The sequence below is a fragment of the Rutidosis leptorrhynchoides genome, chromosome 5, assembly GCF_046630445.1.
Source record: "Rutidosis leptorrhynchoides isolate AG116_Rl617_1_P2 chromosome 5, CSIRO_AGI_Rlap_v1, whole genome shotgun sequence".
NCBI lineage: Eukaryota > Viridiplantae > Streptophyta > Magnoliopsida > Asterales > Asteraceae > Rutidosis > Rutidosis leptorrhynchoides.
In genome coordinates, this window is record NC_092337.1 from 340,648,633 (window position 1) to 340,665,164 (window position 16,532).

Sequence of the window (16,532 nt, forward strand, 5' to 3'; positions counted from 1 at the left end):
AGTCTATTTAACGAAAATGTTTGACTAGTTCCCGACATTTTTAGCCAAAACGCTTTTAACCATACATTCATATATGTAAAACTAGCACATAACTAAGGTTTGAGCGAGTTTTACAAAGTGGGGCCCACACGTGCCCAAAACGCCACTAAGTTCAAAATACAATGTTTAATACAAATTAGAGTTTCGACCACAAAAGTTTAATTGTCAAACGACACAACGAGCATGGTGTTTGGGGTTAAACTACCCAAGTCTCGGTCAAACTCCAAAATCATCACATCCCAAAAGCGTCACTAAACAAGACGGGATCTCTAATCCAACCGGATGCCCTTACCCTTGTCCACACCGGAACCTATAAAAATAGTAAACAACGAGAGGGTAAGCAAAGCTTAGTGAGTAGAACATATATATACATGCATATACAACTTACCCACACGCATCCACGATATCAAATAACACATAACAAATCTCGATAAGCAAGCTAGTATCACCAAACGTATCACTAGCAATAATCATAGCATAAATACTCATAACAATAATCAAATGCTAGTATGAACAACAATAAATCATGGTTAACCAATCTCTTCGCTAGGGAACGACTTCGCGAAATAAGTCATCGATGTTCATAACATTCGTTAGCTTCCAAAAACGGCTATGGCATGCTAACCCCCCGAGGTGTTCCAAAAACGGCTATGGCATCACCCCTCAAGTGTTCCAAAAACGGCTATGGCATCACTTGCTCAATGTGAGTAGAACACGGCTATTACTCACGCTTTCGTACACCAACACGGCTATGTGTACGGGTAACTCAAATAACAACGTGGGAGTAAAACACGGCTATTACTCGCCTCTAAATGCACAAACACGGCTATGTGCCTTAGTACAAAACATGGACTAATACGGCTAAGTCCCACAACCTTGGTCACAAAACGGCTATGTGACACCATCAACACGGTACATAAATCATATACATACATACATAGATATTCCACTCACCTTATGCCGTCGGTGATTACTAAACCAAGCTTGAATTCCGAGGTAACGTACCTATTTCACAAGCACATAATCAATCAATCGACTTGGCCTAAACTCATAACACACATCATCCTAGGTCATCTTGACCCATTTTGACACTTAACCCTAATTTGGGTCATTCTTACCAAAAACCCTAACTCTTGGCACTCAAGGCCTTCATACACTTTAAATCACTAGATTTTAACACAAAACACTAACGTTAACCAATCTTGGTCCATTTTGACCCGTTTGACTCAATAAAAGTCAATACCCCCATTTTGGGTCATTTATACCCAAATCACACCCATTTACACTTCCCTAAGGTGTTCTAGCAAATTATTAGCCAATTAGGGTTTCATAACAACAATTAACACTTCCAAAACCCTAGTTAACTCAATATTGAGTCTATATGACCCAAATTACCCAAGAATACCCAAATTAACCAAAAGTGGGTTTTATGTCCACCTTTGACTCAAACCCTAGCCCTAAATCGAATTAAACAAAGGAATTAAGATTAGAGCATACCACAACTACCAAAACGAAGATAATGACGAGATGAACAACTTTAGAACTTGGGCTTTAGCAAGAAACCCTCTCCTTCCTCTTCAAAGTGAGCTTTCCCTCTCTAAAACTCACTCTCTCACTAAAATAAATTGGGAGGTGATAAGGTTGGTGAACAAGGGAGTAAATGAGCTCCCAAACTACTGAACCAAGCATTAAACTCGGCCTTGATGTGAATTTACCAAAATACCCCCAAAATATCTAATTTAAAAAGAGAAAGGGATCTGTCACAGACAGTTGGCGCGGCGCGCCACAAGGCCGCGCGGCGCGCAACCCTGCCAGTTCAGCTCTTTTTGTATTTTAAATACACGCAACAGAACCCCGTTTCAAGTACCGTACATTACACTTATATACACTTATGTACACTATAAATAATCGGGTCTTACACGTATATTACCTTTCGGTAAACTACCGTCCGGTTGTAAAGGAAAGTGTTGAACAAGCAACTGTTAAGGCAATGTCCCGTGACATGCTTTTGATTATGGTCTATAACGTGTCGGACGCAATTACTATCCTTGGTAGGAGCAATAGTAAAGCTCACCCTTATAATTTTTCGGTCTGGCACAAGGTCCTGTCTTTGACCATGTTATGCAACCACCGTTCTTACGGTTGACACCTGATTTAGTTCAGGTGACCTAATGAATTCCAGGTGAATTCCTAGGATTTTACGTTCAATGGTAATGAACGCATTGAAAATAGGGTTTTTAGAAAACAAATCGGTTTGTAATTTTTTTTTTTTTTTTTTTTTTTCAAAATATTTTCTTGTTTAAGCTCGAGTTTAGATATCATCGAATTCCATGAGTTTGTAATTCTCAATCTTTAAGGTCAATCTCTAGGATTGAGTAATATCAGTCTTAAAAGCTGATTTTTAATCTTTAAGGAGATTATCCTTTCTGGGGATCTGATTCATTAGTCTTATCCAGCTAATTTGCACGGTGCCTCCCCATTGTACGAGATAAATCCTTCTCATGGTTAGGATAAATCTGACCACTTGGCGACCCTGTTTAATGCTGAGGTCCGTGGATTTCCAGCTGATTTTAGTGATGACTTTTCTAGATTTTTCGTCAACCTACAGCTGGTCTGAACGACAACTTCATGACCTAAATCAAGAAGCGCGTGTCTTTTTCGGAAGACTTTACTTCCTTTTAATGATGGAATTGATTCATCGTGTAGATCCATCTCTTCTTTTCTTTCATTGGGTAAAACAGTTTAGTTTAGTCCAAAGCAAAAGTATTTTCAGTTATTTGTTACAAATATATGTGGCATATGTTTAAAATAACTTGGTAAATTTTCCCACACTTGGCTTTTTATTTTTCTTTTTATCGTCCTCTATTCCATTTTAAATGAATTTTGACATTTTAGTTTGTTTCTCAATTTATGTCCTTTCCGAGGTAACAATAATTTCGGTGTTAAAACCTAGTTTTATCGTTCATAAATATGTATAAACATGCTTTTAAATTCATTTAATTGAAAATTTTGAAAAATTTTACTAGAATTGGGTAGTCAGTATATAAGACTAGGGCTGTTCTTTTTTTATCAGAGAGCACTAGATTCTAATACAACTACTGCTTTACTAGTATTTTTAATGGTAACCAAGTGTATAAAGTAAAAATTTTAAAATCCGAAAGAATAACCAAGTGTATAAAGTAAAAATTTTAAAATCCGAAAGAATTTAACCCCTTCCCACACTTAAGATCTTGCAATGCCCTCATTTGCAAGAAATCAGTAACAATTTAAATTATTGGGGGTGATTTGTGTGAAAATGATTAAATTTTTACCAAAGTTTCCGAATATATTGGCGTTTGTTTGCTGAATGATAAATGGTGCACGTCATTTGTTCATTCCGTCTTGTTGTTATTTCACATACATTTTGCATCATTGTCGTCAAAATTACTTGCTTTTGCTGAACTTAATGCCAGTCTCTGAAAACGCGTTGTTTTACCCTGTTTTGTGCATAAAAGAGAATACATACAATACAAATATAATCATACATGCAATTTGAAATGGAACTTTGGCATCCCACTTTCAAACTATAAGAAAAATATTAGTACACAATAATAATAAGAATATCAAACATTACATAAACGTAATAAAATGTTAAGTGTTTAAAATAAAAATAAAATTACCAACTTATCTCTACTGATCAGGAGGTGGGTTAGGAGGAAAATTAGGATATGGATCCCAATTCATGTTCGCGTCCGGGTTCCATGGCTGATTATAGGTGAACTGGTATGCTGCGTCATAATCATATGAATCATAGGGTGGTCTCATTTCTGGCTGATGTGCGGGATAGTATGCGGGTCGGGTCGGATAATACATCTCGCCAGGCTGCAACTGGCTTATAATTTGGCGCTGATGATAATCCCATCGGCCATGCTCTCGTTGCCGGGAATGCTCGTAGTCATTCCGACGTTGCCATGCCTCGTACTGCATATGCCTATCATAGTTCGTCATGTATTCATCCTCCATACGAACGCCTAAATCAAGAGCAGTCTCCCGAACAACTCCTATAATGTTGTTCGCCTCTTCCATTTCATCATCCGAACCTCTTTCTACCTGTCGCTGAGGTCCCTCGTATCGATATACCCGACCACGTCTCATCAATAATACCCTTGCACCGTGATAAAGGTTTGAACTTATAGTTTCACCTCCGTCCTCTATTTCGTTCATTGGACCCCCTTGGTGCTTATCTACACCTAAATACTCTCCAATGAGAGTAATGAAAATACCACCACCTATAATACTCCCCGATTTCATCCCCGAAACTACATTAGCGAGATAATAACCAACACAATAGGGAATGTTAACGAAACTCCTCGGGTCTCTAATACACTTGAGGTAGAACAAATCGTTTACGGTCAATTTCTCCTTATTCCTACCCCTTTGTGTAATTGTGTTTGCTAAGAATCTATGAATCACCCGGAGTTCAGCTCTGTCTATATCTAAGTATGTATGATTTCCACTGGCGTGAAATTCATTAAAGTGGGACATACGCCTCCAGATGGCGTTAATATCAAATTCCCTATCTACCCTTTCTCCTTGGGCAATCAGGCTATTACAGTCGGGGCTCAAAAGTTCAGCAGGGGTGTAAATCTGTAAGGCCCTAGCTAAATCTATCATGGACATTCTGTACATTCGTCCACCTAACAGAAATCTAATAAAGCTTCTATCATCTATCCTCCTAACATCACTGTTTAACTTAATAGTACTAAGTAATTCTATACACCATTCCCTATATATGGTTCTACGAATGGAAAATAGACGCATCCAATCGTTAAACTGAGAATTACCATACCTTTGCACCAATAATTCCCGAATCGGTTCGGCAAGGTTAACTGTTTCCAAAGGTACCCAGTCAATTGCCCTTGGCATTTCAACAACCTTAAAGTAGAGAATGTGCATGTTCTTTTGATAATCTGGATACTCTATCCAACATCGATCAAATCTCAGATTTGGGTGTAACTGATCTTCATTAATGTCTAAACTCAGAATCCTTTGATGTGGAGCGAATTGACGAAACTGATTCATGAATAATTGATCTTGATCGTGATATGGAATATGTTGCTCCTCCTGTTCTTCTTCTTCTTGTTGCATATGTTGTTCTTGTTCATGAAACATTTCCGGTTCGGGCTCTGGTTGCCTGGATGATGATGCTCCTGAACCTCCAGTATCGGCTCTCTGCAAAACACATTAAACACAAAATTTGTGCATCCAAATATGCATTAGTGTTAGCAAAATAATAACTTGAAACAATTATGATGACATGTTCAATTCATAACACATTTTATACACATTTTCTTAACAATAACAATTCTACACTTTTACATACGAAAATGTGTACAATGTTTTATCACATTTAAACTCTTAAACATGTCAACAATAATCATTATAGCAATTAAACACTTGTTACATGGCATTCAAATCAAACTAGTGCTCATTTTCATATTTTTGTCAAGTCTACACTTTGTCAAATAAGCATATACGAAAAATGTACATCAAGTTCATAAGCATTTATCTCAAATAACATGCCAAAATAATCACTACTAGCAATGAAACAAGTTTCAAATGGCCTTTATATCAAATTATCCAAGTTCATGAATTTTTAGACTTAAAAAGTCCACTTTAATTCTCAAAAACATGTTTAGGCTCAAAGTTTGGATCAATTAACTACCTAAACATGTTACACTACTCAATTTAGCAACAATTCATGACAAAAATCGGCCATAACCTGTTTATATCAAAAAGCCCCAAATTGCTCAAGAACACAAACCCTAGATTCTTAAAAATTTGAAGTTTTTAGCTTCAATTCATGCTAAATAGCTTCTATCTAGGATATACATGCATAATATAACAACAATTTAGCTCTAATTACACCTAAATTTAACAAAATCAAAATATAAAATTTCTAGCTCAAGAACACAAAAATTCGAATTTAAAGAGATTAGGGGTGAAATCTTTACCTTTCTCCTGAAGGGGTTGAGACTACTGAACCTAGGCATGATTATTGTGAAATTTTTGCAAGAAATTTGGTGAAAATTGGTGAAAAATTGAGAGAGTTTGGGAGGTTTTCGTGTATATGTGTGTGTATTGTGAGAAAGAGCAGCTCGGCTGGAATTTTGTATCTGACCAGTTTTTATTATCCATGCGAGTCGCATGGTTTCCTGCCCATCCCCATGCGACTCGCATGGGGTTAATTTCCAGTTATTTTTTTTTTTTTTTTCTATAAAATCTTATACTTTTAAAACATAAATAAATAAAATTTTAAAAAAATTTTGTTTCTTTTTAGGACGAGGTCGTTTCGGGACGATGCCCTAGTCCGTCCCTCGACAAAATTTTAAAATTTTGTCATTTTCAAGCGATTGTTTTAAAAGCTTAGATTTTTGGATTTTCTAATGTTTTTGGCATACTTTAAATCAATAAGATTAAAAATAATGATAATAAGAGTTCTCGTCCCTCCCTCGGGTAAAGCAATTTCGGTTCAAAGACCTAGTCTTCAACTTACGACGAATTTTTAAAAATCATATTCTTAACTTAATGAGATAAAGTAAATTTTTTTTGTTTTTAAATTCACACAACTTAAATATAAAATTCAAAATTAATATTAAAAATTCACACCAAACTTAAAATTTGAAATGCATAAAATTAAAAATTCATATTTTTTTTTAAAAATTAAAAATTCACACCAAACTTAATTTAAAAATTTATAAATCATATCAAACTTATATTAATTTTTTCAAATATTTACAATTTTAAAAATATTGTTTATATAAAGTTTACAATATTAATTTAAGGTTTAAATATTAATTTTAAAAACATGGTAAAAATAAAATTAAAAATCTTTTTGTCTTTTTATCCCACTTTAATCAATCAAATATTATCAAAAATATGCGCCCCTCTTTTCGGTAAAGTAATTTCGGTTCCAAGACCTAATTTAACTCATGACGAATTTTTGAAATATTTTGGGTTGATTGATTAAAGATATTTATACCTTAAGAATAAACGTTAAATTTCGCAGTGATGTAATAAATTTTTGAACGATATCAATAATTTCGGTCGCCAAACCTAATTTTATTCAATACCAATTTAATACTTTTTAGCGAACAAATTAGCGTTTATTATAAAAAGGTTAAAAATAAAAATAAAAATAAAAACTGTACAGACATACCTGTGAAATAGATTTCTTAGTTATATGATCTATTATATTCATAAGATAGTCGGTTTAATTGGTTTTCCATGGCTGCATAGGCGTAACCTCGAGCATTCATTGTCTTTTCTTCTAAACATATGAACGGTCCGTCTCTGCATAAAGTAACAAATTCGGTATTTGAATAGGTTTGATTATTTGAACATTTACCTCCATGTGACCATTTTCCGCATTTGTGACATCGTTCTAAGTGTCGTGCTCTTCTTTTCGCTGCGAATTTTGATTTTCCTTTACCAAATTGTAACTTATTATCTTCGCATCTGGATCCTTTTCTAACTCCGTCCATTCTTTCTCTGATTACTGATACTAATTCACTCGGTAGTATGTCATTATTACGTTTAGTGATCAAAGCGTGTAGCATTAGACCATGGTTTAGTTCACAGGCAGTCTTCATTTCGTAAAAACCTAAAAAAAATAAAAATTCAGAATGGGGGGAGAAGACTAGTTCTTTAGGGTCTGCTAGGGAAAGACCATTCGGGTTCCATTTTCGAAAACTACACGAAAACAGACAATCTAACTCTAACAGAAATACATATTATCCTTTAAAGACTTGATTCTCCTCACACTTAGTTAGCTGTGGTATCGAAATTGTGATTAACTTCGTTGTCGACTTCCATCGGACCATGTATGTAATGTTTAACTCTGTGACCATTAACTTTAAATTCAATCCCATTTGAATTTATTAATTCTATCGTTCCGTATGGGAAAACTCTTTTGACTATGAATGGTCCAGACCATCTTGATTTCAATTTTCCAGGAAATAGCTTGAATCGTGAATTGAAAAGAAGAACTCTGTCTCCTTCTTTGAATTCTTTTGAACTTCTGATTCTTTTATCATGCCATTTCTTCGTTCTTTCTTTATAGATTAACGAATTTTCGTATGCTTCATGTCTTAATTCTTCTAATTCGTTTAGTTGACTTAATCGTAGACGTCCGGCTTCATGTAAATCAAGATTACATGTCTTCAAAGCCCAAAATGCTTTGTGTTCAATTTCTACTGGAAGATGACATGCTTTTCCATAAACAAGTCTAAAAGGTGTGGTTCCAATTGGAGTTTTGTAGGCTGTTCTAAAAGCCCAGAGTGCATCCTCCAATTTAATGGACCATTCCTTCGGATTTGATCCTACGGTTTTCTCTAGAATACGTTTTAAAGCTCGGTTTGTATTTTCAACTTGTCCACTTGTTTGTGGATGATATGCGGTGGAGATTTTATGAGTTACTCCATATCTTTTAAGAACTTTCTCAAGTTGATTATTACAGAAATGAGTACCCCGATCACTTATTAAAGCTTTCGGTGTTCCAAACCTTGCAAAAAGACGTTTTAAAAAGTTGACTACAACTCGTGCATCGTTAGTTGGGAGAGCTTGTGCTTCCGCCCATTTAGATACATAATCAATGGCTACGAGTATATATAGATTATTATGAGATTTTGGAAATGGACCCATAAAGTCAATACCCCAAATGTCAAATACTTCACATACTTGGATGACATTTTGTGTCATTTCATCACGTTGACTTATTTTTCCGGCCCTTTGACATGCATCACAGGATTTGCAAAGAAGGTGTGCGTCTTTGTAAATTGTAGGCCAATAGAATCCAGCTTCATAAACTTTTCTTGCTGTTAGTTGAGGCCCATAATGCCCTCCTGTTGGTCCTGTGTGACAATGGTTTAAAATTTTACTAGCTTCATCTCCAAATACACATCGGCGTATTATTCCATCGGGACAACTTTTAAACAGATGTGGATCTTCCCAGAAATAGTGTTTTATATCACTGAAGAATTTCTTTCGTCTTTGGTACGATAATCCTTTTTCAAGGAATCCACAAACTAAGTAGTTTGCATAGTCTGCAAACCATGGGATTTCTTTATAATCTATCTTCAATAGATATTCATCAGGAAAGTTGTCTTGTATGGCCGATTCATTCAGAACTTCTAATTCGGGATTTTCAAGACGAGAAAGATGATCAGCGGCGAGATTTTCTGCTCCTTTTTTATCTCGGATTTCAATATCAAACTCTTGTAAGAGTAAGATCCAACGGATTAATCTTGGTTTAGCATCTTGTTTTGAAAATAGGTATCTAAGAGCAGAATGGTCGGTATAGACCACCGTTTTTGCTAGAACGAGATATGATCGAAATTTGTCAAAAGCAAAGACAATAGCAAGGAGTTCTTTTTCAGTAGTTGTATAGTTCGTTTGTGCTCCTTGTAACGTCTTACTAGCATAATATATAGGTTGAAATCGTTTTTCAATCCTTTGTCGTAAAACGGCTCCCATTGCAAAATCACTTGCATCGCACATTAGTTCAAATGGTAGATTCCAATTTGGTGTTATCATGATCGGCGCATTAGTGAGTTTTTCTTTAAGAATATTAAAAGATTTTGAGACGTTCCTCATCAATATTTTGAACCTTTTTAATTGTATCTTGTACTTTTTAGCTCTTTGGACCTTTTTGTCTTCAATTTGTCGAATCTGCCTTTTGTCTTCACCTTTTATTATTTAAACGAATATCTCTTGTAAATAGAACAATTGCAACTAAAAGCTTGTCTTTCTTGAGGAATAATGCTATGAAATATATGTTTGTTTTTAGCATTATCAAATATTCCCACACTTGAGCGTTGCTTGTCCTCAAGCAATATTGTCTTGAAATACTAGAATCACTTCTTTATTCTTCACACTTTGTACATAAGTGATTTCTATACGGCGGTATAAACAATGGAAGTAACGATATGGTTTACAGTCCCACATGACTATAAAAATTTAGATCCATTAAGGAAATTGGATCTTTATGAAAACATTTGATCTTTCGAAATCTAGTTTTTACCCTAGATAAGTTTTCCGGAATAACCCTTTACCGGTGTTTGCAAAATATTTTTGTGGGTTTGGTGGGTTTCAGATTTGAAAATTTTAGCTCAAAACTTGCGGTTTTGTGTCACCCACTTGCTAACCTTGTATTTGGAAAGCAACACGTCCAGTTTACTTGTCCCGTATATTACCTTTCGGTAAACTACCGTCCGGTTGTAAAGGAAAGCGTTGAACAAGCAACTGTTAAGGCAATGTCCCGTGACATGCTTTTGATTATGGTCTATAACGTGTCGGACGCAATTACTATCCTTGGTAGGAGCAATAGTAAAGCTCACCCTTATAATTTTTTCGGTCTGGCACAAGGTCCTGTCTTTGACCACTATGCAACCACCGTTCTTACGGTTGACACCCGATTTAGTTCAGGTGACCTAATGAATTCCAGGTGAATTCCTAGGATTTTACGTTCAATGGTAATGAACGCATTGAAAATAGGGTTTTCAGAAAACAAATCGGTTTGTATTTTTGATCAAAATATTTTCTCGTTCAAGCTCGAGTTTAGATATCATCGAATTCCATGAGTTTGTAATTCTCAATCTTTAAGGTCAATCTCTAGGATTGAGTAATATCAGTCTTAAAAGCTGATTTTTAATCTTTAAGGAGATTATCCTTTCTGGGGATCTGATTCATTAGTCTTATCAAGCTAATTTGCATGGTGCCCCCCCATTGTACGAGATAAATCCTTCTCATGGTTAGGATAAATCTGACCACTTGGCGACCCTGTTTAATGCTGAGGTCCGTGGATTTCCTGCTGATTTTAGTGATGACTTTTCTAGATTTTTCGTCAACCTACAGCTGGTCTGGACGACAACTTCATGACCTAAATCAAGAAGCGCGTGTCTTTTTCGGAAGACTTTACTTCCTTCTAATGATGGAATTGATTCATCGTGTAGATCCATCTCTTCTTTTCTTTCATCGGGTAAAACAGTTTAGTTTAGTCCAAAGCAAAAGTATTTTCAGTTATTTGTTACAGATATATGTGACATATGTTTAAAATAACTTGGTAAATTTTCCCACACTTGGCTTTTTATTTTTCTTTTTATCGTCCTCTATTCCATTTTAAATGAATTTTAACATTTTAGTTTGTTTCTCAATTTATGTCTTTTCCGAGGTAACAATAATTTCGGTGTTAAAACCTAGTTTTATCGTTCATAAATATGTATAAACATGATTTGAATTCATTTAATTGAAAATTTTGAAAAATTTTACTAGAATTGGGTAGTCAGTATATAAGACTAGGGCTGTTCTTTTTTATCAGAGAGCACTAGATTCTAATACAACTACTGCTTTACTAGTATTTTTAATCGTAACCAAGTGTATAAAGTAAAAATTTTAAAATCCGAAAGAATTTAACCCCTTCCCACACTTAAGATCTTGCAATGCCCTCATTTGCAAGAAATCAGTAACAATTTAAATTATTGAGGGTGATTTGTGTGAAAATGATTAAATTTTTACCAAAGTTTCCAAATATATTGGCGTTTGTTTGCTGAATGATAAATGGTGCACGTCATTTGTTCATTCCGTCTTGTTGTTATTTCACATACATTTTGCATCATTGTCGTCAAAATTACTTGCTTTTGCTGAACTTAATGCCAGTCTTTGAAAATGCGTTGTTTTTACCCTGTTGTGGACATAACATAAAATACATACAATACAAATATAATCATACATGCAATTTGAAATGGAACTTTGGCATCCCACTTTCAAATTATAAGAAAAATATTAGTACACAATAATAATAGAAATATCAAATATTACATAAACGTAATAAAAATGTCAAGTGTTTAAAAAAAAAAAAAAAAAAAATTACCAACTTATCTCTACTGATCAGGAGGTTGGTTAGGAGGAAAATTAGGATATGGATCCCAATTCATGTTCGCGTCCGGGTTCCATGGCTGATTATAGGTGAACTGGTATGCTGCGTCATAATCATATGAATCATAGGGTGGTCTCATTTCTGGCTGATGTGCGGGATAGTATGCGGGTCGGGTCGGATAATACATCTCGCCAGGCTGCAACTGGCTTATAATTTGGCGCTGATGATAATCCCATCGGCCATGCTCTCGTTGCCGGGAATGCTCGTAGTCATTCCGACGTTGCCATGCCTCGTACTGTATATGCCTATCATAGTTCGTCATGTATTCATCCTCCATACGAACGCCTAAATCAAGAGCAGTCTCCCGAACAACTCCTATAATGTTGTTCGCCTCTTCCATCTCGTCATCCGAACCTCTCTCTACCTGTCGCTGAGGTCCCTCGTATCGATATACCCAACCACGTCTCATCAATAATACCCTTGCACCGTGATAAAGGTTTGAACTTATAGTTTCACCTCCGTCCTCTATTTCGTTCATTGGACCCCCTTGGTGCTTATCTACACCTAAATACTCTCCAATGAGAGTAATGAAAATACCACCACCTATAATACTCCCCGATTTCATCCCCGAAACTACATTAGCGAGATAATAACCAACACAATAGGGAATGTTAACGAAACTCCTCGGGTCTCTAATACACTTGAGGTAGAACAAATCGTTTACGGTCAATTTCTCCTTATTCCTACCCCTTTGTGTAATTGTGTTTGCTAAGAATCTATGAATCACCCGGAGTTCAGCTCTGTCTATATCTAAGTATGTATGATTTCCACTGGCGTGAAATTCATTAAAGTGGGACATACGCCTCCAGACGGCGTTAATATCAAATTCCCTATCTACCCTTTCTCCTTGGGCAATCAGGCTATTACAGTCGGGGCTCAAAAGTTCAGCAGGGGTGTAAATCTGTAAGGCCCTAGCTAAATCTATCATGGACATTCTGTACATGCGTCCACCTAACAGAAATCTAATAAAGCTTCTATCATCTATCCTCCTAACATCACTGTTTAACTTAATAGTACTAAGTAATTCTATACACCATTCCCTATATATGGTTCTACGAATGGAAAATAGGCGCATCCAATCGTTAAACTGAGAATTACCATACCTTTGCACCAATAATTCCCGAATCGGTTCGGCAAGGTCAACTGTTTCCAAAGGTACCCAGTCAATTGCCCTTGGCATTTCAACAACCTTAAAGTAGAGAATGTGCATGTTCTTTTGATAATCTGGATACTCTATCCAACATCGATCAAATCTCAGATTTGGGTGTAACTGATCTTCATTAATGTCTAAGCTCAGAATCCTTTGATGTGGAGCGAATTGACGAAACTGATTCATGAATAATTGATCTTGATCGTGATATGGAATATGTTGCTCCTCCTGTTCTTCTTCTTCTTGTTGCATATGTTGTTCTTGTTCATGAAACATTTCCGGTTCGGGCTCTGGTTGCCTGGATGATGATGCTCCTGAACCTCCAGTATCGGCTCTCTGCAAAACATATTAAACACAAAATTTGTGCATCCAAATATGCATTAGTGTTAGCAAGATAATAACTTGAAACAATTATGATGACATGTTCAATTCATAACATATTTTATACATATTTTCCTAAAAATAACAATTATATACTTTTACATACGAAAATGTGTACAATGTTTTATCACATTTAAACTCTTAAACATGTCAACAATAATTATTATAACAATTAAACACTTGTTACATGGCATTCAAATCAAACTAGTGCTCATTTTCATATTTTTGTCAAGTCTACACTTTGTCAAATAAGCATATACGAAAAATGTACATCAAGTTCATAAGCATTTATCTCAAATAACATGCCAAAATAATCACTACTAGCAATGAAACAAGTTTCAAATGGCCTTTATATCAAATTATCCAAGTTCATGAATTTTTAGACTTAAAAAGTCCACTTTAATTCTCAAAAACATGTTCAGGCTCAAAGTTTGGATCAATTAACTACCTAAACATGTTACACTACTTAATTTAGCAACAATTCATGACAAAAATCGGCCATAACCTGTTTATATCAAAAAGCCCCAAATTGCTCAAGAACACAAACCCTAGATTCTTAAAAATTTGAAGTTTTTAGCTTCAATTCATGTTAAATAGCTTCTATCTAGGATATACATGCATAATATAACAACAATTTAGCTCTAATTACACCTAAATTTAACAAAATCAAAATATAAATTTTCTAGCTCAAGAACACAAAAATTCGAATTTAAAGAGATTAGGGGTGAAATCTTTACCTTTCTCCTGAAGGGGTTGAGACTACTGAATCTAGGCATGATTATTGTGAAGTTTTGCAAGAATTTTGATGAAAAATGATGAATTTTTGAGAGGGTTTTGGAGATGGTTCGTGTATATGTGTGTGTGTTGTGAAAAAGAGCAGCTCGGCTGGAAATTTTGATCCTGTCCAGTTTTTTATGGCCATGCGACTCGCATGGATTTGTGCATACCCCCATGCGAGTCGCGTGGGGTGAAAATCCAGGATTTAAATTTTTTTTTTTTTTTTTTTTTTTTTTTTTTTTTTTTTTTTTATAAAACCTTATACTTTTAAAACATAGAATTAATAAAATTTTAAAAATTTTGTTTCTTTTTAAGACGAGGTCGTTTCGGGACGATGCCCTAGTCCGTCCCTCGACAAAATTTTAAAATTTTGTCATTTTCAAGCGATTGTTTTAAAAGCTTAGATTTTTGGATTTTTTAATTTTTTTTTTGGCATACTTTAAATCAAAAAGATTAAAAATAATGATAATAAAAGTTCTCGTCCCTCCCTCGGGTAAAGCAATTTCGGTTCAAAGACCTAGTCTTCAACTTACGATGAATTTTAAAAATCATATTCTTAACTTAATGAGATAAAGTAAATTTTTGTTTTTAAATTCACACAACTTAAATATAAAATTCAAAATTAATATTAAAAATTCACACCAAACTTAAAATTTGAAATGCATAAAATTAAAAATTCATATTTTAAAAATTCACACCAGACTTAATTTAAAAATTCATATTATAAATTCACACCAAACTTATATAAATTTTTCAAATATTTACAATTTTAAATATATTGTTTTTACAAAGTTTACAATATTAACTTAAGATTTAAATATTAATTTTAAAAACATGGTAAAAATAAATTTAAAAATCTTTTTGTCTTTTTATCCCACTTTTATCAATCAAATATTATCAAAAATATGCGCCCCTCTTTTCGGTAAAGTAATTTCGGTTCCAAGACCTAATTTAACTCATGACGAATTTTTGAAATATTTTGGGTTGATTGATTAAAGATATTTATACCTTAAGAATAAACGTTAAATTTCGCAGTGATGTAATAAATTTTTGAATGATATCAATAATTTCGGTCGCCAAACCTAATTTTATTCAATACCAATTTAATACTTTTTAGCGAACAAATTAGCGTTTATTATCAAAAGGTTAAAAATAAAAATAAAAATAAAAACTGTACAGACATACCTGTGAAATAGATTTCTTAGTTATATGATCTATTATATTCATAAGATAGTCGGTTTAATTGATTTTCCATGGCTGCATAGGCGTAACCTCGAGCATTCATTGTCTTTTCTTCTAAACATATGAACGGTCCGTCTCTGCATAAAGTAACAAATTCGGTATTTGAATAGGTTTGATTATTTGAACATTTACCTCCATGTGACCATTTTCCGCATTTGTGACATCGTTCTAGGTGTCGTGCTCTTCTTTTCGCTGCGGATTTTGATTTTCCTTTACCAAATTGTAACTTATTATCTTCGCATCTGGATCCTTTTCTAACTCCGTCCATTCTTTCTCTGATTACTGATACTAATTCACTCGGTAGTATGTCATTATTTCTTTTAGTGATCAAAGCGTGTAGCATTAGACCATGGTTTAGTTCACAGGCAGTCTTCATTTTGTAAAAACCTAAAAAAAATAAAAATTCAGAATGGGGGGAGAAGACTAGTTCTTTAGGGTCTGCTAGGGAAAGACCATACGTGTTCCATTTTCGAGAACTACACGAAAACAGACAATCTAACTCTAACAGAAATACATATTATCCTTTAAAGACTTGATTCTCCCCACACTTAGTTAGCTGTGGTGTCGAAATTGTGATTAACTTCGTTGTCGACTTCCATCGGACCATGTATGTAATGTTTAACTCTGTGACCATTAACTTTAAATTCAATCCCATTTGAATTTATTAATTCTATCGTTCCGTATGGGAAAACTCTTTTGACTATGAATGGTCCAGACCATCTTGATTTCAATTTTCCAGGAAATAGCTTGAATCGTGAATTGAAAAGAAGAACTCTGTCTCCTTCTTTGAATTCTTTTGAACTTCTGATTCTTTTATCATGCCATTTCTTCGTTCTTTCTTTATAGATTAACGAATTTTCGTATGCTTCATGTCTTAATTCTTCTAATTCGTTTAGTTGACTTAATCGTAGACGTCCAGCTTCATGTAAATCAAGATTACATGTCTTCAAAGCCCAAAATGCTTTGTGT